Source organism: Danio aesculapii, chromosome 4, assembly GCF_903798145.1.
Source record: "Danio aesculapii chromosome 4, fDanAes4.1, whole genome shotgun sequence".
NCBI lineage: Eukaryota > Metazoa > Chordata > Actinopteri > Cypriniformes > Danionidae > Danio > Danio aesculapii.
Window position 1 is genome coordinate 10,853,701 of NC_079438.1, and position 22,238 is coordinate 10,875,938.

General features: G+C 38.5%; 5 non-coding genes and 1 pseudogene across 5 annotated transcripts; 1 reads left to right on the forward strand and 5 right to left on the reverse strand.

Moving 5' to 3' along the window:
• Positions 1–22,238, forward strand: part of LOC130222068 (gastrula zinc finger protein XlCGF57.1-like) — a 110,361-nt pseudogene that overhangs the window by 35,685 nt on the left and 52,438 nt on the right.
• trnas-aga (transfer RNA serine (anticodon AGA)) lies at positions 19,917–19,998 on the reverse strand. Its single transcript has one exon. It is a non-coding gene; the product is annotated as a tRNA-Ser (tRNA).
• Positions 20,935–21,016, reverse strand: trnaa-ugc (transfer RNA alanine (anticodon UGC)). Its single transcript has one exon. It is a non-coding gene; the product is annotated as a tRNA-Ala (tRNA).
• On the reverse strand, positions 21,145–21,216 carry trnah-gug (transfer RNA histidin (anticodon GUG)). The gene has a single exon. It is a non-coding gene; the product is annotated as a tRNA-His (tRNA).
• trnas-aga (transfer RNA serine (anticodon AGA)) lies at positions 21,479–21,560 on the reverse strand. Its single transcript has one exon. It is a non-coding gene; the product is annotated as a tRNA-Ser (tRNA).
• trnak-uuu (transfer RNA lysine (anticodon UUU)) lies at positions 21,845–21,917 on the reverse strand. The gene has a single exon. It is a non-coding gene; the product is annotated as a tRNA-Lys (tRNA).

The window sequence follows — 22,238 nt, forward strand, 5'->3', positions numbered from 1 at the left end:
TCTCCCTCTTTTCCAAATCGCACCATCATCTGCAAATAATGCAACCCCTGTATTATTTTCTATCTCCTTAAAGATCCCATCAAACATTATAGAAAACAAAAAAGGGCTAATGATGCTTCCTTGTGGTGTACCATTTTCTACTCTGTAGCATCCACTAAATGTACCATTAATTTTTACTATTATAGATCTTTCTGAAAGGAATTCTTTAACCCATCTCAGTATCCGTCCCTTAATTCCTAACTGGTCAAGTTTGATTAACACTCCATCTATCCACAACATGTCATAAGCATAAACATGTTTAAAAATACGGCTTTAACTGATTCCCTGTTTACTTGTGCTTTTTTAATATCATCTTCCAGCCTTAAAATTGGATCCATTGTCCCTCTAGCTTTCCTAAATCCACTTTGGTAATTTCCTAGTTTTCCTTTAGTTTCAACCCAGTAAACTAATCTGTCATTAATCTTTTTTTTTCCATCGTTTTCCCTTTTTTGCCACTTACTGTTTTAGTCATGACTTATTGATACATTTCTCCCATGTTTTTCACTTTACACTATATCTACTCTCTCTCTCTCTCTCTCTCTCTCTCTCTCTCTCTCTCTCTCTCTCTCTCTCTCTCTCTCACAAACCTTTAATCTAAACATTTTAAGGCAATTTTGAGAAACTTTTTTAATCCAGTTCATGATGACTTGCATGTCTACAACACATTACTTCCTATTAATATCCAAATCTCATCCTCATAATTATGACCTCTTTATTTCTATTTCTACAACTTCATAGACCTGTATAGGGTTTCTTTTTTCATATGAATTGTCGTCTCTTATTATCTGTGTTCCACGTTTCCTGCCATTCTTTAGCAATATCTTCAGGAATAATATTTAATTTACCTTTACTTACAGAAGCATTAAAGGGGTAGTTCACATAAAAATTACAATTCTGTCAAATAAAGAGAATACAGAGGCTAAACAGCCACTATATGGTTCAACAGTTCCTACTTTGGCTGCTTTTTTCAACATTTTCTTGCACACATAATGTTCTTGGAACTCGATTACAATTGAACCACTAAAGTCACATGGACTGTTGTTTTTGATTCCTTTCCTGGACTTTGAGCATCCCGGGACTCTTGTTGTCTATGACAGACGAGGGAGCTCTCTGATTTCATCTAAAGTTTCTTCATTTGCTTTCTGAAGATGAGCAAAGTTCTCAAGGGATTGAAACAACAGGTAGAGGGACAATCGTTCTCGGGTGCCTATTGTACACTATAACGCATGCCTCCCACCACTGCTGATATACAGCCACATCGCACTGCTTTTAAAATTTATTTATTTTTAATATTGCAATGACAACAGGCCATTACTACAAATAGAAATACAAAAACTGTAAGCACTGCTACTCGTGTGATATTACTTATATATTCATTCATTTTCCTTAAAGCTTAGTCCCTTTATTAATCAGGGGTTGCTATAGTGGAATGAACCGCTAACTTACACAGCACATGCTTTACGCAGCGGATGCCTTTCCAGCTGCAACCCATTATTGGGAAACATGCATACACTTTCATTCACACATATCGTATGCATACCGCATGTCTATGGACTTAGGGGAAACCAGAGCACCTGGTGGAAACTCCACACAGAAATGCCAACTGACCCAGCTGAGGCTTGAATCAGCAACCTTCTTGCTGTGAGGCGATCGTGCTACCCACTGCACCACTGTGACGCCTCACATGTATACTTATTTGAGGTATTAAACTGGTATTGGTGAAGAACTATGCTTACTAATGGTTGTTATTTTTAAACGTGTGAAAAGGCACCATTCAGATGTAACGATTTGGGGAATCAAGCATGTATTGTTATAGACACCTTTGCTTATTTGTCTTAAGAGATGTAAGGCAGGTCCTGTTTATGTAATGCTTTAGGCTATCAAGTTGGTATTGGCATGAACAGCTATACCTGTTAACAGGTTTCTTATATGTAAAACGGTCCTATTCAGTTAATGGTCTGGCCTATTAGACAGCTATTAACAAAGATGATTGCACATGATGATGGTCATTTATTTAAATGAATATGTGACACAAAGATTTAAATTCATTGTTGCAAACAAGTTACAAGAGTAAGTGCAGTTGTTGTTTTATGTGATGTTCACCACTGTAATTACACCATGGTGAAAAAGAAGTCTGAGAAATGCTGTAGTTGGTGTAGGTGGAGCAGGTTAATCACATTAAAAGTTATGCATTGTGTAGATAGGACAGTGAACTCTCGTCATTGAATTACCCTGTATAAACTGCCTATACAATAATTTTACTTGTGATGTAATTATTTTCTAATTATAAATATATAGATGCATGACAGATTTAATAGTGGACTCCAGAAAGGTAAGACCAAAGCTTGAAATTGCACCATGTGAGTGCATGAGACCAATAGAAGATCAAAACATGAGCTATATGGAGCAATCGCTCGCTTTTAGCAACGTCTAATCATATTGTTTTATCCCACCTTATCCCACATTGAATCAACTGCATTGATTCCTTTGTCTATTAGGCTAGTTTCAATTGGATTTCAGAATGTCACTATGCAGAGTGAGTGCATCTTCCCTCCTTCTCCTGGTAAGGAGATAAAGCTGTATAATAGAATTAGTTATATTTCAGATAATATAAATCAAATATTAGCAACAAAAGACCAATTTCATAATGCTTTTAGTGTAAAAGACTTCAATTTAAAGCAAAACAGATGCTGGAAAACTGGATCAGATATATGGCACTTTACTCACACCTGATTACCTCTGCAGATTATACACAACATTTCACAGCACCTGGAATGAACACAAATGAGTTTGATGTTACAGTGTTTCTCATCCATTTGTGATTAATGTACAAACAATTATCTACAAAGGCCAAAAGTAGCAAAAAAAGTTTGTGACAGTATGTTATCGCTTTACTGTGTTAAAAGGAAAAGGTTTTGTCACAGGGTATCTTATATATGCTTTTGTGAATGTCTATGCATATTTGTATGCACAAACACAATTAATAATTAGAGGGGAAAACATCTTTGTTACATACCAGGTGAATAAGAGGCTTTCGAGAGAGCTGAGCTGCTCACGCATGTTCTGTTCAACTAAAAACACTAAAAGGCACAGAAACAAGTTACATATTGATGGTTAAAATCTATAGACACTTTTGGAAATAAATAATTGACCTGTTAAGAGTGTGTTGACAGTCTTACAGAAACCAGTAATGAGCAGCATGTGCTTTAAGAGAAATAAAAGACTCTAAAGTCACATAAAGAACAAGTTCAGTGATAAATAAATAACTAAAACATTGCTAATAGTTAGCTCGTGTCAATGTATTGCCTGAACTTAACACAAATAAAACCTCACTGTGAAGTTTAGAAATGGTTTCTATTAATGATGAATAAATTAACTATTCAAAAAACTAAAACCACTGTATAAAAGTATGAGTCTTCTATAACTATTATATAAGTGAATGTAGTTGTGTGTATTGAGACATCGGTGTGTCTTGAGTCTTTAATGCTCATTTGCATCTTTAAACAAAGACTTCAGCCAAGAGACTCTGAGAAGCTTCAACTAAAAACAACACACAACTCTTGTATTACTTTATAACCAGGCTTGGGAAAATACATTGAAATGTGTTTCAAATCAAAAGTACCTCAGCATAAGTGTATCAACATTAACTACAAAATGCAGCAGCCACAACATGAATCATAATAAAAATAGGTTTAAAAATACGAATAAATACTTTAACAAGGGAGCATGAAATGTATTCGCAAAGCTTCCAGCAATAGTCCTATACAACAACAGCAAATGAAACAAATGAAGATGGCTAAAGTAAACTTATTTTCTCAATACGTCATCATTTCTATTTAAAAAAAGCTGATGAACTTCCGCTCCCCCACAGTAATGTGTCTTGAGTCTTCACTGCTCCTGCTCATTTGCATCTTTATACCAGCATTAATGGGGGCCAATTGAGTGTTATCCAATCACATTTCAGATCCAGTAGTGTGGCAGGGTTGTATCTATATATTCTGGGTTCCTAACAGAATCTTCATTGGCTTATTTTGCTGAGTAAAGAGAACAACTTGAGGACAAACTACAGTTTAGATTCCTACATTGGGATTATTACCAACAACAACATACAAAGAAAAGTCTACTGAGACCATTTCTTCATTGAAGACTGAAAAGGTAAGTTGCACATTCTGAATTTGCACTAAAATAATATCTGAATGCTAACATTATAATGTATAAAATCTAAACATGTGTGGATGCATTGTTCAATGTTGGATTAAGTTCTTTAGTAATTTGTAAAAGCTTCTTTACTACTATTTAATTTTTGTTTGTTTGTTTATTTGGTTGATAAATATTGTTTTTATCCTGGCAAATGGACTGTAGCTCAAATAAGTTTTCTTATTTGGGGTAAATGGGGTTTTGCAATTAAGAGAAATAGTGATGGTCCGACAAATGCAAAACACGGTATGTTGTCAAAAAATATTACTTTACTTTAATAATCACTTTACGGACAAAATGTTGATTACTTGTGTGAAGACTTGTGTGTATGGCTTTTGTGTGTTGTGCTTTTATGGAATAGGAGTTGTAAACATATTCAATGGTGTGGACAGATGGGTAGCATTTTGATTATATACAGTGGGCTACTCTGGCTCTAAATGCCAGGGCTGATTTCTTTATTATTATTATTTTGTCTCAGTCCAGCAATGGAACCGTTGACCCATAGTATCTATTTTTTGCCGCTGTATTCTTCAGTATATCTTCATTTGCATTTAACAAAAGAAACTCAAACAGGTTTAGAAAAAGTAGATAATGAGTAAATGACCGAAATGTAATTTTAATGAGAACCCCTTTGCTGCTTCTGTAAGTAAAGGTAAATTAAATATTATTACTGAAGATATTGCTAAAGAATGTCAGGAAACGTGGAGCACAGATACTAAGAGACGACAATTCATATGAAAAAAAAACCCTAGATAAGTTGTGAAAATAGGAAGGAGGTCATAATTTCAAAGATGAGATTTGGACTCAGATATTAATAGGAATTAGTGTGGTTTAGACATACAAGTCATCATGAACTGGATTAAAAAAGTTTTTCAAAATTGTCTTAAAAATGTTTAAAGCTTTTGATCAGCTTCAACGAATATCTCTGTGTGTGTGAGAGAGCAGATATAGTAAGTGGAAAACGAGAGAGAACTGTATCAATAAGTCATGACTAAGTGGCAAAAAAGCTAAACAAAAAAGACTTTTATTTTGGCGTGGCGTGTGACATCATAAGGCTGTGACACTCCAACGCTGTGATTTAACTGGAGAAAGGTTTGTTTCAAAAGCTTTTACACAGATATAAAGCGATTAATTAAAGTTTCATTTTTTTATCTAATGCTTAATTGTGTACCTGTTGTTGAAAATATTGTTTTAACCCTTTATACAACGTAGTACTATTTTACTCACAGTAATGAGGGCTATTGTTTGAATAAAGATAGGATAAACTTTATATGTGCCAGAGAGGAAATTTGTCTTGTGCAAAAAAGTGCTACAACGTTCTGTAAGCAAACAATAAAGTAAATAAAACAAACAAAACAATTAAGAACATACCTGAATAAAGTGTGAATAAAGCAACAGTAAAGTGTGTAATAAGTTTAATAAGGTTTGATTGAAGGTTGAATTGATTAAATAGCATACTGTCATTTCATTCTAAGTCTTCATCACTATATATAAGAAATGGAGAACTAGTTTTAATCAGCTCATATGTGGCCATTGTTTCTTGCTTAGATTTACCAGATTTCTTTTTGTTCATTAATCTCAGATGAATCATAACTCACTATAAATACCCAGAGTAGATTTACCTCAGTTACCTTCGTCTTGAAAAATATCCCTCTTTCTAGATTGGGCGACACGGCAGCCCAGCGGTTAGCACTGTTGCCTCACAGCAAGAATGTCACAGGTTAAAGTCCTTACAAAACCAGTTGACATTTCGGTGTGGAGATTGCTCATTCTCCCCGTGCTCACTTGGGTTTCCCCTGGATTCCCATGTTTCCTCTCAGTCCAAAAACACACGACCTAGGTAAACTGAACATTCTATATTGGCACCATAGTCGAGCTCTTAGTTAGCCATATATCTCCCTTTAACCATCCCTACAGTACATCCGGAAAGTACTCATAGCGCTTCACTTTTTCCACATTTTTTAATGTTACAGCCTTATTCCAAAATGCATTAAATTCATTTATTTCCTTAACATTCTACTCACAATACCCCATAATGACAATGTGAAGAAAGAGTTTTAGATTTTTTTTCTGAGAAATCACATGTACATAAATATTCACAGCCTTTGCTCAATACTTTAAGTTTGCCCATTCTTCTTCGCAGTACCTCTCAAGCTCTATCAGGTTAGATGGGAAGTGACATTGTACAGCCATTTTCAGATCTCTCCAGAGATGTTCAATAGGATTTAGGTCTGTGCTCTGGCTGGGCCACTCAAGGACATTCATTGAGTTGTCGTGAAGCCACTCCATTGATATTTTGGCGGTGACCTTTGGGTCATTGTCCTGCTGGAAGCTATTCTGACTAGTCTTCCAGTTCATGAGGCTAAAAACATCCCCACTGCATAATGCTGCCACCACCATGCTTCACTATAGACATGGTATTAGCCTGGTGAGGAGTGGTGCCTGGTTTTCTTTAAACAGAACGCCTGGCATTCACTCCAGAGAGTTCAATTTTAGTTTCATCAGACCAGAGAATTTGGTTTCTTATGATCTGAGAGTCCTTCAGATGCCTTTTGGCAAATTCCAGGCTAAGGAGTGGCTTCCGTCTGGCCACTCTACTATTCAGGCCTAATTGGTGAATTGCTGCACAGATGGTTTTCCTACTGTAAGGTTCTCCTCTCTCCACAGAAGGACGCTGGAGCTAAGACAGAGTGACCATCAGGTTATTGATCACCTCCCTGACTAAGGCCCTTCTCCTGATAATTCAGCTTAATCACTCATCTTAGATGGCTGGCCAGCTCTAGGAAGAGTCCTGGTGGTTCCAAACATCTTCCACTTACGGATGATGGAAGACACTGTGCTCATTGGACCTTTCAGAGCAGCAGAAAATTTTCTGTAACATTTCCCGGCCTTGTGCCTCGAGACAATCCTGTCTCGGAGGTGTACAGACAATGCCCTTGTCTCCATGCTTGGTTTGTGCTTTGACATGCTCTGTCAACCCTGGGACCTTATATAGACAGGTGTGTGCCTTTCAAATCATGTCCAAACAACTGAATTTACCACAGGTGAACTCCAATTAAGCTGCTGAAACATCTCAAGAATGATCAGTGGTAACAGAATGTACCTGAGCTCAACTTAGAGCTTCACGGCAAAGGCTGTGAATACTTATGTACAAGTGATTTTTCAGCTTTTTTTATTTTTAATAAATTTGCAACAATTAAAAAAAATCTTTGATCACGTTGTCATTATGGGGTATTGTGTGTAGAATTTTGAGGAAAAAAATAAATATAATCTATTTTGGAATAAGGCTGTTGCATAAAAATGTGGAAAAAGTGAAGCGCTATGAATACTTTCCGGATATCCGGTATATTTGTCATTAGAACAGAAACAAGTCGGGGGATTAATCAAGATCTACCTGAGCTCAAACTCCCCTTTCCCTGCTTACGAGAGGGGGGTTAGGGCTTGAGGATCTTATGAGCTAAAGGCTCTCTCCCGGGACAGCATACCAAACAAGTGTGAACTCTTGAATACATATCAAGTTACTGATAATGAAACCCTTTGAACACCTGAATATTTAAACTTAATAACTGTAAAGGGGTTAAGATTTTGACAACTGTTTTGTACTGTAGATCAGGGATCACAGCCCAGTACCAGGTTGGGATATTTGCTACAGGGCTGCAAGAATGCAAAATAACTCTATATGTTGATAGATTGTGTGGCTTGTTTCTCATGAAAACAAGTATCAGCATCTGAAAAGGTGTGAACCAAATGGCCTATAGGAACTCAAGAGTTGTGACCCAACCAAAGCAGTTGGGTAATCTCCGGGGGGTTACATCCTTTGTTATAAAGTAATGTCTCACAGAGAGTACTTTGGGTCAAGTTACTTGAAGACCGACGAGTTAACATCACTGCTGAGGAACTGCACTATTCTTTGTCTTCAATAAAGTCTTCTGCCCGTAAGAATTTTGGTCAGCTTACTTATTTGATGTATCAGAGTCATCTATACATTGGCGAGCCACCCATGAACGGTTAAGCCAAATACAGCAAATAAATAATCTAACGATGTGTTTTAACTTATTATAAACCAATAACCATATTTGTGCACATTTCACACTTCAATCAAACGGTCGGCACTGAAAAGATAATTAGAAAGATTAAGGAGGAGAAAATGTTTAGGGAGATGCAGGGAACACTGTCCTACACCCTTATGTGATTGTGTTTTTGATCATTCACATTGTTTGATTGTCACTTGCGTGAACAAACACAGATTTACCTCCAATTTTGGACTTTTGTCAGCAATTTCACAAAACTTTTTTGTAACCCAGGTTACCAATAGAAACAAGATTAGAATTAAATAAATATACGGAACATTTAGTTTTTCTTTTTCTGTTTTACAAATTATTTTTATAGGCGATTAGAAGAAATTAAAATATGTTTTTGCTGTAAGAGCGATCTGAAAGGATTTAGAATGTCGTAACGTCTTTCCAGTTCCGGATCACTGATGCGGATAGAATTCGCGCACACTCGCATCGGCGGAGCGGAAGAGAGCAGACGCAGTTTTAGGTCTCTTTACATTAAGTTTGAAATTAACGAGCAAATAAGAGATTCTTGATCGAATGTTGAATTATATGTCTAAAGACAATATAGCAGGAAGAAAAGCTAGAAGAAACCGTTTATGTGAGAGAAATCGTGTTTAATTAGTTAATGATTGTGATGGAGCTGATAACAAGAAGCCTTGTTAACGTGAAACTATCTCGATTAACATAGGAGATTGTCTGAAAAGAAACACGATTAGAGTTAAATTAGATCGAGTGAAGAAGTTCTTCACATTAAAGAGGTTAAAAGTTCATCTGGTTTTGGTCAGGTTGTTCTTGAGGTTTTTCCCCTTTCAGAGTTTTGAGCTGAAAGTGACGGAGTGGTTTTCCCCTTTATAAGTGTGGAGTTGGAGAAAGTAAATATAGCGATCAGTTCGCAAAGTTTTCATCCCGCATTTGATGTCTCTTCTTTTTTTTTTCTCCGCTTAATCGGCTACAATATTATTGTCTATTAAGGTTAGATTACAGATGTCCATGTAGATATAGTCTGTACTGTCTTCGAAGTATGTAAAAGATCCAGAAAGGCATCCTGCTGATTTGATTTAGAAGGGCACTTTTTGTCAGACGGCTCACCGGTTAGGTATAAATCCGTGCTAAAATCCGTGCTAATATGAAAGTCATCATAGCTTGCGTGGAATACACCCAGCTCCCAACCCAACGGCAATTTTTTTTATCGCACGATAAGAGTCTTATAATGGCCCTCCACTAATATATATATATATATATATATATATATATATATATATATATATATATATATATATATATCGTCAGCTTAGAATTATATTGTTCTATCTGACATTTTTGTCAAAATTGAGTTATTCACATATTCTTATTAAATGTCATCTTATTTACATTATGTGATGTTTTTTTTTATAAGTTGTTTACATTTTAAGACTTTTTATTTAAAAACAAAAAAGGTTTATCTACAAAGTTGAACTCTAGCTTGGCTCTATAAGGTTCTTTCTGTGAGCCAATCAGCATTTTTAATGCACGCACGAGGACCAATCAGGATCAGCTTTCTTTGTCATTTGCCGGACTGCTCCATTGATAGCGGAAAACACCAGAAAGACAAAATCAAATCAACCAAATAATGCCACACAAATGTGATAATTTAGAAGCATTTCTTGACATTGAGATTCATGCATTCGTTCATTTTCTTTTCGGCTTAGTCCCTTTATTAATCTGGGGTCACCACAGCGTAATGAACTGCCAACTAATCCAGCATATGTTTTACGCAGCGGATACCCTTCCAGCTGCAACCCATCACTGGGAATCACCCATACACACAAATACACTATGGACAATTTAGCTTACCCAATTCACTTGTACCGCTTTATTTAGACTTACATTTTCTATTAAGGCTTCTAAAAGGCTTCTTTTAGGCTTCTGTAATTACTCCATTAATTACAGCAGCCAAAATAAAAACTACTTTAAAACAAGCAGTTGAAGATCCCGACTAAAACAGGCTCTGTCCTCCATCATGGTGACTTCAAATGAACAACAGAAATTTCATTAAGAGCTTTTGTTCATGTGACCGAAACATAGTCAAAGGTCAGTAATAAGTGAAGCTCCTGATGTTTGTGGAGTTGTTTAATGATCTCTGCTGGGATCTTGAGAAATAAAAGTTTTATTGTGTAATTGTTTTTATTAATTATTATTTTTATTTAGAGTTTTATTCTCAGTTGATTTCATCTTTGATTTTGGTTGTAATTTGTGTTATTTGGTCTTGTTGTTCTTTCCTTCAGTGATTCTGCTTGTTAACACTTGTTCATCAATAATTATTAATCCTCCTTTAATTAGAGACTTATTTATCTCATTAACTTCATCACTGTCTGAGTGTTCAACCCTCTGTAGTGAGGACACTTGTGAGGATTTTGCTCTGGGATTTGAGGGGTTAAATTTGTTCGATGAAAAAAACAGACTGTGGAATGTATTTTTAACAGAAAAATTCTGTAGATTGAATTTACAAATGTAAAATGTTAAAAACAGTAGATTACTGACAACCACAGCTGCCAGAATTTTTTGGTAAAATCAAGAAAAACAACAGCAAAATACTGTAAAACATTTTTGTATCACCATTGTGGAGGATAGTAGCATCTGTGTACAAGTCCAAGATGAAGTGAATGAATCTGATGTAATGCTGCATCTTCTTTTGTTTAAATGTAACTGTGTAGTTACTAATGCAGTGAAAGTCTGTTAGTTAATTACAGTCACACATAACACAATAATGCATTTAATGACTTTATTTAAAAAGTTTTTGTAGTGAACTGATGTACAATAGTTCTCAACGTCAATATGCTCAGATATTTTACTTAGACATTTAAAATATTGATTTTAATGCCAGTAAATGCCAATTAAAACGTAGTTGCTTTCTGCAAATATAAATAATTAACTCAAAGGTTTGTAAATGATCATTGCATCAGCTAATAAATAAAAATTTCTCTTGTTAAAAATACATTTTATTGTAAAAACTATTTTACAGAAAAATTCTGTATTTTTTACAAAAAAGTTCTGGCAACCATAGCTGCCAGTATTTTTCCGTAAATTTTACAGAATTGTTTTTACAGTGTAGCAAATAAACTAATGTAAATATTATCCCGCCTGCTTTTTGAGCGCTGACAGGATAGCTCTTACACCTCTTTGATTGGTTATTGTCTTCATCTTCTCCACAGAAAGGGCTGCTATCGGCTTCAGAAATGAAACCGCTGTTCACTGATGGCGGGAAGAACAGCTGCAGTTACAGTCTATATGTGTATAATATGCGGTTATCACAGGGTAATCCATAATAGACACAGTGGAAAAAACCTGCACCTCAGATAACAAGTAACGATGCAGCTCATTGAAAATATGTACTAAAGTAAAAGTGGAAGTAGGAGAAAAAAACAATACTCCAGTAAAGTCCAGATACTGCCTTTTAGTACTTAAGTACAGTAGTGAAGTAGTTCTACTTCGTTACTATACATCTCTGGTTATTTGACAGTAAATGATACAAATTTGACCTTTTTCAATACGACACAGATTTGTGTTTTATAATTGTACATAAATTGCTTTATCTAAATGTTCCTTCAAATACAGAACAAAGGAAAAATAGTTTAGGAGTGAAAAGAATAAAGAAGTATCTAGAAAAAGAAAACAAAGCAGAGTGGAAAAAAACAATGAAATATTTTTTAAACAAATGTGGTCATTTTAACATGGGAGATGGGATTTTATGGATGAAAACAAAAGCTTGGATGACAGAAAACTTACCTGAATTTTATAGAAAAATTTTAAGCGCGTGGGGGAACTTTTTAACAAAAGTGCAATATAATCCACATGGAAGGGAAAACATTTTAAACCAACCTCTTTTCTTGAACAACAACATTTTAAGTCAAGGGAAGGTTTTATTTTGTAAGAAATGGATAGAAGTTGGGATTTTAAAAGTAAGGGACATTTTATATGAATTTAAAGAAGGCTTTTTAACTGAACAATATGTTATAGACACAATGGAGGAGGCGAAAGAGGAATACAACAGAAGGGAAATTGAGAAAAATCTTGACATAATTAAACAGGCAATTCCGAAAGAATGGATACGAAGCATAGACAATTTTGAAAAAGAAAAAGAAACAAATGAAGTGTATGTGAAAATAGGAGAAAAAATACACGATTTTAAAGAATGTACTGTGAAGAATATTTATTGTGTTTTTAGAGAGAAAGTTTTTAAAGAACCAACAGCAAACAAATACTGGATAGAAAAATACAATGTAAAAGCAAATGAAATATGGGGGAACATGAAAGGAAGGTATGTAGAAACAAAGGTCGAATGTCTAGAATTTTTAATAAGGCACAAGGCAATCTTTTCAGATGTCATTTTAAACAAGATAGGGATGGAACAAAGTGGAATATGTAAAGTATGTCAAAAAGAAGAGGGTTTTTTACACATGTTTTTATATTGTCAAGAATTGGAAAGTTTTTTAAAAGATTGTAAAGTTTTAATTAAAGGACTACTTGGAGACTGGGATGAAAATGAAACAGAATGGAGCAGAGTATTGATGTTGGGATGGAATAAGAAAAATGAAAATAAGAAAATTGTCAACCTGTGTATCATGCTGATGAAGAATGCAATGTGGGAAAGAAGAATTGTGGCAAAAAAAGAGAAAATTGTGAAGGATGTATGGACAATTTTAAGGAGGAAAATGGAAGGATATGTGGAAAAACTGTATATATATTATAAAAACGAGAAAACATTAGGAGAACTGCACAAAATTTTGATGGACAAAGCATGTCAAGTTTTTAAGAAAATGAACTGGATTTTACCACAGTTTTAATGTTTTGATTCCAAATGATATTTTAATGTGTATTGTATTGTGCTTTACCGTGTGGAATTGTAATTGAAATTATTTTAATAAAAAAAAAAAAAGGGCAATGCCTGATCTCATCTGAATTCGGAAGCAAAGCAGGCTTGGGCCTGGTTAGTACTTGGATGGGAGACTGCCTGGGAATCCCAGGTGCTGTAACTTTTTGAATTCCTTCATTTGGCAGCGAATAAACTTCCCGTGTCACAGCTCTGCTGCTGGTGTCTTTTCTGCTGCTGGTGCCCTGGAGCAGAAACAGGAAGAAAAAAAAACAAAAAAAAAAACAGGTAAACATTTGAGGTGATAAGGGCTTTGTTTCTGTAATAGAAAAATTTTTTAAAAAACGCCTGTCATAGAAAAAGAGGCGGAACTGTGCTATTTATGGTGTTTCTATGTTAATTGTAGCAGCTTTTGCTGTGACTTTAGTGAATGAACAGTTAGTGGACTTCTGATCTAAATCAGTCTAACATTTACAATTATACAGACAAAAAAAGGAGGGGCAATAATTCGGTTGTTAGATTTGTTTATGGATCTTGAACAACCCACCAGCTTTATATGTAAGCATCATTTTTGTCTTTGTACACAGTCTCTTCTCTGTAGGCACCATGCAGGATTCAAAATGGCCTTTCGCGTTAGGTATCTCGTTACCCTTTTAGTCATAACAGGTAATATGCATGGCAATGCAGGAAGTTGATGACATGCAAACACATCTCAAGAAGGTTTTCACAGCTACCATGTTTCATCCACCAAACATTGCTCCCAAACTGAAGTGAGACCTTCAAAGACAACCCAGATGGGACTTGAATCCACAATCCCAAGCCCCGGAGGCTGATGTCTTATCCCTTAGGCCAATCATTTGACATGGATCTTTTGTATGCCTTCAATAAGATGCCAACGCATGGAAAACTGCACTTTAGGATCTCGATGCCAGTGTGCAGCAAGTCTGAGAATTCAAAGCTAACTATTGTCCTCAGATCATCACACCTAAGTTTTGAGAGGACCAGTCGGAATTGTTTCACACAACTTAAATGTAACCCAACAAAGACAACCCAGATGGGACTTGAACCAACAATCCCCAGCTTTAAAGGCTGATGCTTTATCCTCTAAGCCAATACTAGCCTTTGTCGTATCTGATGTATGGCTCAGGAAGTTCTTGTAGCTCAGAAAACAGTACTTTAGGATCCCTGTGCCATATTACATTCAGACGATCTGATGTGTACACCTAATGACAAAACAGCTTCTCTGAGGAGTTTTCCATTGTCATGTCATTTTGACCTAAGGGTATGAACCTAGCTTTTTAAAGGTAACACTGGACTGTCTTGCACAGTCAACTTAAAAGTAACTGCATTAAAGACAACCCAGTTGGTACTTTAAACCCACAATCCCTAGCTTCGAAGGCTAGTGCCTTATCCATTAGGCCACTGGGCTGTTTTATACTGCCTGTGAACTGTAATATGCCTCCAGGGAGATGCTGACACACGTAACAAAAACAACATGAACAAAGAGTAGATTGGATCGGTCTCACAGAATTTTTTGTGGCACTGCAGACTGCTTCTACAGGGCTCGTTGGTCTAGGGGTATCATTCTCGCTTCGGGTGTGAGAGGTCCTGGGTTCAAATCCCGGACGAGCCCTATGACTGTCATAGAGAAAGCAGCGGTGTTGTGCTATCTAAGGTGTTCATATGTTAATTGTAGCAGCTTTTGCTGTGACTTTAGTGAATGAACATTTAGTGGACTTCTGATCTAAATCAGTCTAACATGTACAATTATACAGACAAAAAAATGAGTGGCAATGATTCGATTGTTAGATTTGTTTATGGATCTTGAACAACCCACCAGCTTTATATGTAAGCACTATTTTTGTGTTTGTACAGTCTCTTCTCTGTAGGCACCATGCAGGATTCAAAATGGCCTTTCGCGTTACGTATCTCGTTACCCTTTTAGTCATAACAGGTAAGATGCATGGCACTGCAGGAAGTTAATGACATGCACACACATCTCAAGAAGGTTTTCACAGCTACCGTGTTTCATCCACCAAACATTGCTTCCAAATTGAAGTGAGACCTTCAAAGACAACCCAGATGGGACTTGAACCAACAATCCCAAGCCCCGGAGGTTGATGCCTTATCCATTAGGCCACTGGGCCATTTCGCCAATCATTTGTCATGGATCTTTTGTATGCCTTCAACAAGATGCCAACTTGCACTTTAGGATCTCGATGCCAGTTTGCATTCCATCAAAAAAGATGTGTGCAACTAATGGTTAAACATTTTCTTTGTGCAATCATCCACATTCGTGTCTCATTGGTCCTGGGGTATGGTTCTCGCGTATGGTGAATAACCTACAGTGCTTTAAAATCATAGAACAGGAAGAGCTAGACAAAATTATAAATAGCTCTAAATCAGCTACGTGTATATTGGACCCAATTCCAACAAAGTTACTGAAAGAATTGCTACCTGTTATAGGTGAACCTCTTCTTAACGTTATCAACTCTTCATTATCTTTAGGCCATGTTCCAAATCCTTACAAGTTAGCTGTTATTAAACCTATTATTAAGAAACCACAACTGGACCCCAGCAACTTAGCTAATTATAGGCCTATTTCAAATCTTCCATTTATATCTAAAATACTAGAAAAAGTTGTTTCTGCTCAATTATGCTCCTTTCTGCAGACGAACAATGTTTTTGAAGTGTTTCAGTCAGGTTTCAGAGCTCATCACAGTACAGAAACTGCATTAGTGAAAATAACCAACGATTTACTCTTAGCTGCTGACCAAGGGTGCATCTCGCTATTAGTTCTACTCGATCTTAGTGCGGCATTTGACACCATTGACCATGGTATCCTCATTAATCGCTTAAAGTCTACAGGTGTCCAGGGACAGGCCCTACAATGGTTTAAGTCATACTTATCTGACCGTTACCAGTTTGTGAATATTAATGGACAGCCTTCACAAATCAGCCCAGTAAAATACGGGGTGCCTCAAGGATCAGTTTTAGGCCCTTTGCTGTTTACAATATACATGCTACCCCTGGGAGACATTATTAGAAGACATGGGATCAGCTTTCACTGCTATGCAGATGATACTCAATTATATATTTCAACTAAACCTGACAAGACGTCTAAACTGTCCAAGCTAACTGAGTGTATTAAAGATGTTAAAGACTGGATGACCAACAATTATCTTCTCTTAAACTCAGACAAAACAGAATTATTACTTATTGGGCCTAAATCCTGTACACAGCAGATCTCACAACTCGACCTACAATTAGAGGGATACAAAGTTAGCGTTAGCTCTACTATAAAAGATCTGGGTGTCATATTAGACAGCAATTTAACTTTTAAAAATCATATATCCCATATCACAAAAACTGCTTTCTTTCATCTGAGAAATATCGCTAAGTTACAAAGTATGCTATCCATCTCAGATGCAGAAAAGCTAGTCCATGCTTTTATGACTTCTAGGCTGGACTACTGTAATGCTCTGTTTGCTGGCAGCCCAGCATCCTCTATTAACAAACTTCAATTAGTACAAAATGCAGCTGCCAGAGTTCTTACCAGGTCTAGAAAATTTGATCACATCACACCAATTTTATCCTCCTTACACTGGCTGCCTGTTAAGTTTCGTATTGAATTTAAAATATTGCTTCTTACATATAAAGCTTTAAATAATCTAGCTCCTGTTTATCTAACCAATCTTCTGTCTCGCTACAATCCAACTCGCTCTTTAAGGTCTCAAAACTTAGGGCTTCTGGTAGTACCTAGAATAGCAAAGTCGAGTAAAGGAGGTCGAGCCTTCTCATTTATAGCTCCTAAACTCTGGAATAGCCTTCCTGATAACGTCCGAGGCTCAGACACACTCTCCCAATTCAAAACTAGATTAAAGACCTATCTGTTCAGTAAAGCATACACTTAGTGCACCACTTAGGGGACTTCCACACAGGTTATGCATCTTGTTGATATACACTGTGAACATCAGCTACGCTAATTATTTTCTTTATTTCAACCTGGGGATACTCATCCCGAGGCCCTCAGACTATGCAGAGTCACTGATTCGATCCAAGACCAACGACGAAATGATCCCAAGGTTTCCATATCCTGGACCAGGCCGAATCCTAAGCAGCTACTGTGGTGGTCATGGAGGAGTGGAGAACATGAGACTGATTCTCCAGCGAAGACAGACGAGTCTTCGCTGAGGCCAGCTTCCAGCCTCCACCACTAAGACTGCAGCTCTGTACAAGACGTTTGGCCAGCGGAGAAATTAAAATGATTGTGCCCAACTGAGCCTGGTTTCTCTCAAGGTTTTTTTTCTTCACTTCCGCCATTAGTGAAGTTTTTTTCCCTCTCCGCTGTCGCCACTGGCTTGCATGGTTCGGGATCTATAGAGCTGCGCATCGTTGGATTTATTCAATATTTGGACTCTCAGTAGTGATTATTAATCCACACTGAATTGAGCTCAACTGAACTGAACTTAAACACTACAAACTGAACTACACTGTTCCATTTTACTGTGACCTTTTATGTGAAGCTGCTTTGACACAATCTACATTGTATAAGCGCTATACAAATAAAGGTGAATTGAATTGAATTGGTGTGACTGGTCTTGAGTTTCAAATTCCAGACAAGGCCACTCTCATTAACTTGAAATCACAACCTTTCTGCAGCTATTTCCTTGTTTGCATTTCATCATCATCCACCTAACATGAGATCATTAGTTGAAAGCCACGGGGTACTTAAAGTCAAGATCTCCATTACCAAAGCTTAGCGGAACCATTTAGGTTTGTAACGTGAGAGTGAGATTCAAGCAAGATTGGATAAATCTTATTTGAAGTGTGCAGCAAGTCTGAGATTTCGAAGCTAACTATTGTCCTCAGATCATCACATCTAAGTTTTGAGAAGACCAGTCAGAATTGTTTCACACAACTTAAATGTAACCCAACAAAGACAACCCAGATGGGACTTGAACCCACAATCCCCAGCTTTAAAGGCTGATGCCTTTTCTATTAGGCCAATGGGTAAACACTAGTGTTTGTCATATCTGATGTATGGCTCAGGAAGTTCTTGTTACTCAGAAAACAGTACTTTAGGATCCCTATGCAATATTACATTCAGACGATCTGATGTGTACACCTAATGACAAAACAGCTTCTCTGAGGAGTTTTCCATTGTCATGTCTTTTTGACCTAAGGGTATGAACCTAGCTTTTAAAGGTAACACTGGATTGTCTTGCACAGTCAACTTAAAAGGAACTGCATCAAAGACAACCCAGTTGGTACTTTAAACCCACAATCCCCATCTTCGAAGGCTGGTGCCTTATCCATTAGGCCACTGGACTGTTTCATACTTACTGTGAACTGTAATATGCCTCCAGGGAGTTGCTGACACACGGAACAAAAACAACATGAACAAAGAGTAGATTGGATTGGTCTGACAGAATTTTTTGTGGCACTCCAGACTGCTTCTTCAGGGCTCGTTGGTCTAGGGGTATGATTCTCGCTTTGAGTGCGAGAGGTCCCGGGTTCAAATCCCGGACAAGCCCTGCGACAGTCATAGAAAAAGCAGCGGTGCTGTGAAATCCATGGTGTTTCTATGTTAATTGTAGCAGCTTTTGCTGTGACTTTAGTGAATGAACAGTTAGTGGACTTCTGATCTAAATCAGTCTAACATGTACAATTATACAGACAAAAAAAAGGAGCGGCAATGATTCGGTTGTTAGATTTGTTTATGGATCTTGAACAACCCACCAGCTTTATATGTAAGCACCATTTTTGTCTTTGTACACAGTCTCTTCTCTGTAGGCACCATGCAGGATTCAAAATGGCCTTTCGCGTTAGGTATCTCGTTACCCTTTAGTCATAATAGGTAATATGCATGGCAATGCAGAAAGTTAATGACATGCACACACATCCCAAGAAGGTTTTCACAGCTACCGTGTTTCATCCACCAAACATTGCTCCCAAATTGAAGTGAGACCTTCAAAGACAACCCAGATGGGTATTGAACCAACAATCCCAAGTCCCGGAGGTTGATGCCTTATCCATTAGGCCACTGGGCCATCAATCATTTGTCATAGATCTTTTGTATGCCTTCAACAAGATGCCAACGCATGGAAAACTGCACTTTAGGATCTTGATGCCAGTTTGCATTGCATCAAAAAAGATGTGTGCAACTAATGGTCAAACATTTTCTTTGTGTAATCATCCACATTCGTGTCTCATTGGTCCTGGGGTATGGTTCTGGCGTAGGGTGTGACTGGTCTTGAGTTTCAAATTCCAAACAAGGCCACTCTCATTAACTTAAAATCACTGCAGCTATTTTCTTGTTTGCATTTCATCATCATCCACCTAATAAGAGACCATTAGTTGAAAGCCACGAGGTACTTGAAGTCAAGATTTCCCTTACCCCCCGACAATACTTTCTCATCACAGCACAGACCTGCGTCCTCTTAAAAAAAACAGATGCAGTCGTCCTGACCTTGAAGTCATTAGGTGTTACCAAAGCCATGGTCCAAAAGCATGGCCAAAAGCACATTTCACCTGGGCCTTTTAGAACTGTGCTAGCATCAGTCTTGAAAAGAGCTGTGCATAAAGCAACTCTCCAGAAGCAGATGGAGTGGGGAAAATGTGCCACAAAGGGACAGCCAAAAAGGACTGGGCGACTTGGAAAAAAAACTATCAAATCCCAATCTTGATGAGCCGTGCAGAGGAAGATTGCAATTACGTATAGGAGGCTTGAAAGAAAAAAGAACAACAACATAAGTGGACGTGCAAAACAACGTAGTCGGCAGGATTCAAACCTGCGCGGGGAAACCCCAATGGATTTCTAGTCCATCGCCTTAACCACTCGGCCACGACTACAGACGTCAGCCTTCTCTCTCTTGCTGAGGTGGCAACCAAGCACAGGGTCAACAGGGGTAGAGGAAGGTGCACTAGCTCTTGTGCAACTTTTCCGTACAATCTCTGGAAAGCAGGGACAGCATAGCTCTCTAATCTAACACACTCAGCTAACTTCATGGGCAGTCTCTCCACACAAGCTGATGATCTGAATTCAGAGCAACGTGCTCTCGCAGGCCACACCACAATGGACAGAAATCAAGTGATATGAAAAGAACAACGAGGTCTCTGACAAACAGACAGGGCTTCGCCCGAACAGGGACTTGAACCCTGGACCCTCAGATTAAAAGTCTGATGCTCTACTGACTGAGCTACTTGTGCTCCTGTCTGCAAAAGCACCTGTTTGCGGAGTTGCCCCTCTGCAAGCCCCTTGCCGGCTGACAACACTTTCACATCACAGCACAGACCTGCGTCCTCTTAAAAAAACAGATGCAGTCGTCCTCCAGGAAACGGCGTTTCAGAGCTGTGCCATGCCACTGCTGAGCTGGACCGTGAAAGACCTTGAAGTCATTAGGTGTTACCAAAGCCATGGTCCAAAAGCATGGCCAAAAGCACATTTCGCCTGGGCCTTTTGGAACTGTGCTAGCATCAGTCTTGAAAAGAGCTGTGCATAAAGCAACTCTCCAGAAGCAGATGGAGTGGGGAAAATGTGCCACAAAGGGACAGCCAAAAAGGACTGGGCGACTTGGAAAAAACCTATCAAATCCCAATCTTGATGAGCCGTACAAGATGTTGCTGTCGATTTATTGAACGTTTCTCTAGGCAACATCAGAGTGTAGGGACTACAGTCGCAGGACTTGAATTATTCAATATAGGATTAAACACGCAGGCCCGCAACCAAACGTCGCAAAAGCCACAGTTCCTCTCACAGAGAGAAAAAGCAAAAGCAGCTGGCTGTTCCGTAGTCGGCAGGGTTCGAACTTGCACGGGGAGACCCCAATGGATTGCAGGTCCATCGCCTTAACCTCTCGGCCACGACTACGCAAGGTGGCAGCTCGTTGACTTTTTCTGCTGAATGTGGGCAACATTGAACGCAGCACAGTTGGGGCATAAATGGCCTGAGGTTGTAAAAAGCGGCACAAGCATTGCTCGCAGTTAACAGAAACACGCTGCCGTGACCCAGATTCGAACTGGGGTTGCTGCGGCCACAACACAGAGTACTGACCACTATACGATCACGGCACACCGCTTGCTCACCGATAAGCTTTGCAGCTGCCTGGACACTAAGGGACACTGGTTTGTGACCGTGATTCAAACTGGGATTTCTCTGGCCACAACACAGTATGGATGACTGTACGGTCGCGGCAAACCACTGTCGCTCACCCACAGCTGCCTGGTCACTAAGTGACAGGGGCTTGTTTGTGAGTTGCAGAGGAGGATTCCAATTACATATAGGAGGCTTGAAAGAAAAGAGAACGACAACTTAAGTGGACGTGCAAAACAACGTAGTCGGCAGGATTCGAACCTGCACGGGGAAACCCCAATGGATTTCTAGTCCATCGCCTTAACCACTCGGCCACGACTACAGACGTCTGCTTTCTCTCTCCTGCTGAGGTTGCAACCAAGCACAGGGTCAACAGGGGTAAAGGAAGGTGCACTAGCTCTAGTGCAACTTTTCCGTACAATCTCTGGGAAGCAGGGACAGCATAGCTCTCTAATCCAACAAACTCAGCTAACTTCATGGGCACTCTTTCCACACAAGCTGATGATCTGAATTCAGAGCAACGTGCTCTCGCAGGCCACACCACAATGGCCAGCCACCAAGTGATATGAAAAGAACAACGAGGTCTCTGACAAATAGACAGGCCTTCGCCCGAACAGGGACTTGAACCCTGGACCCTCAGATTAAAAGTCTGATGCTCTACCAACTGAGCTATCCGGGCTCCTGTCTTCTGAAGCACCTGTTTGCGGAGTTGGACCTCTGCAAGCCCCTTGTCGGCTAACAACACTTTCTCATCACAGCACAGACCTGCGTCCTCTTAAAAAAAACAGATGCAGGCGTCCTCCAGGAAACGGCGTTTCAAAGCTGTGCCATGCCACTGCTGAGCTGCACCGTGAAAGACCTTGAAGACATTAGATGTTACCAAAGCCATGGTCCAAAAGCATGGCCAAAAGCACATTTCACCTGGGCCTTTTAGAACTGTGCTAGCATCAGTCTTGAAAAGAGCTGTGCATAAAGCAACTCTCCAGAAGCAGATGGAGTG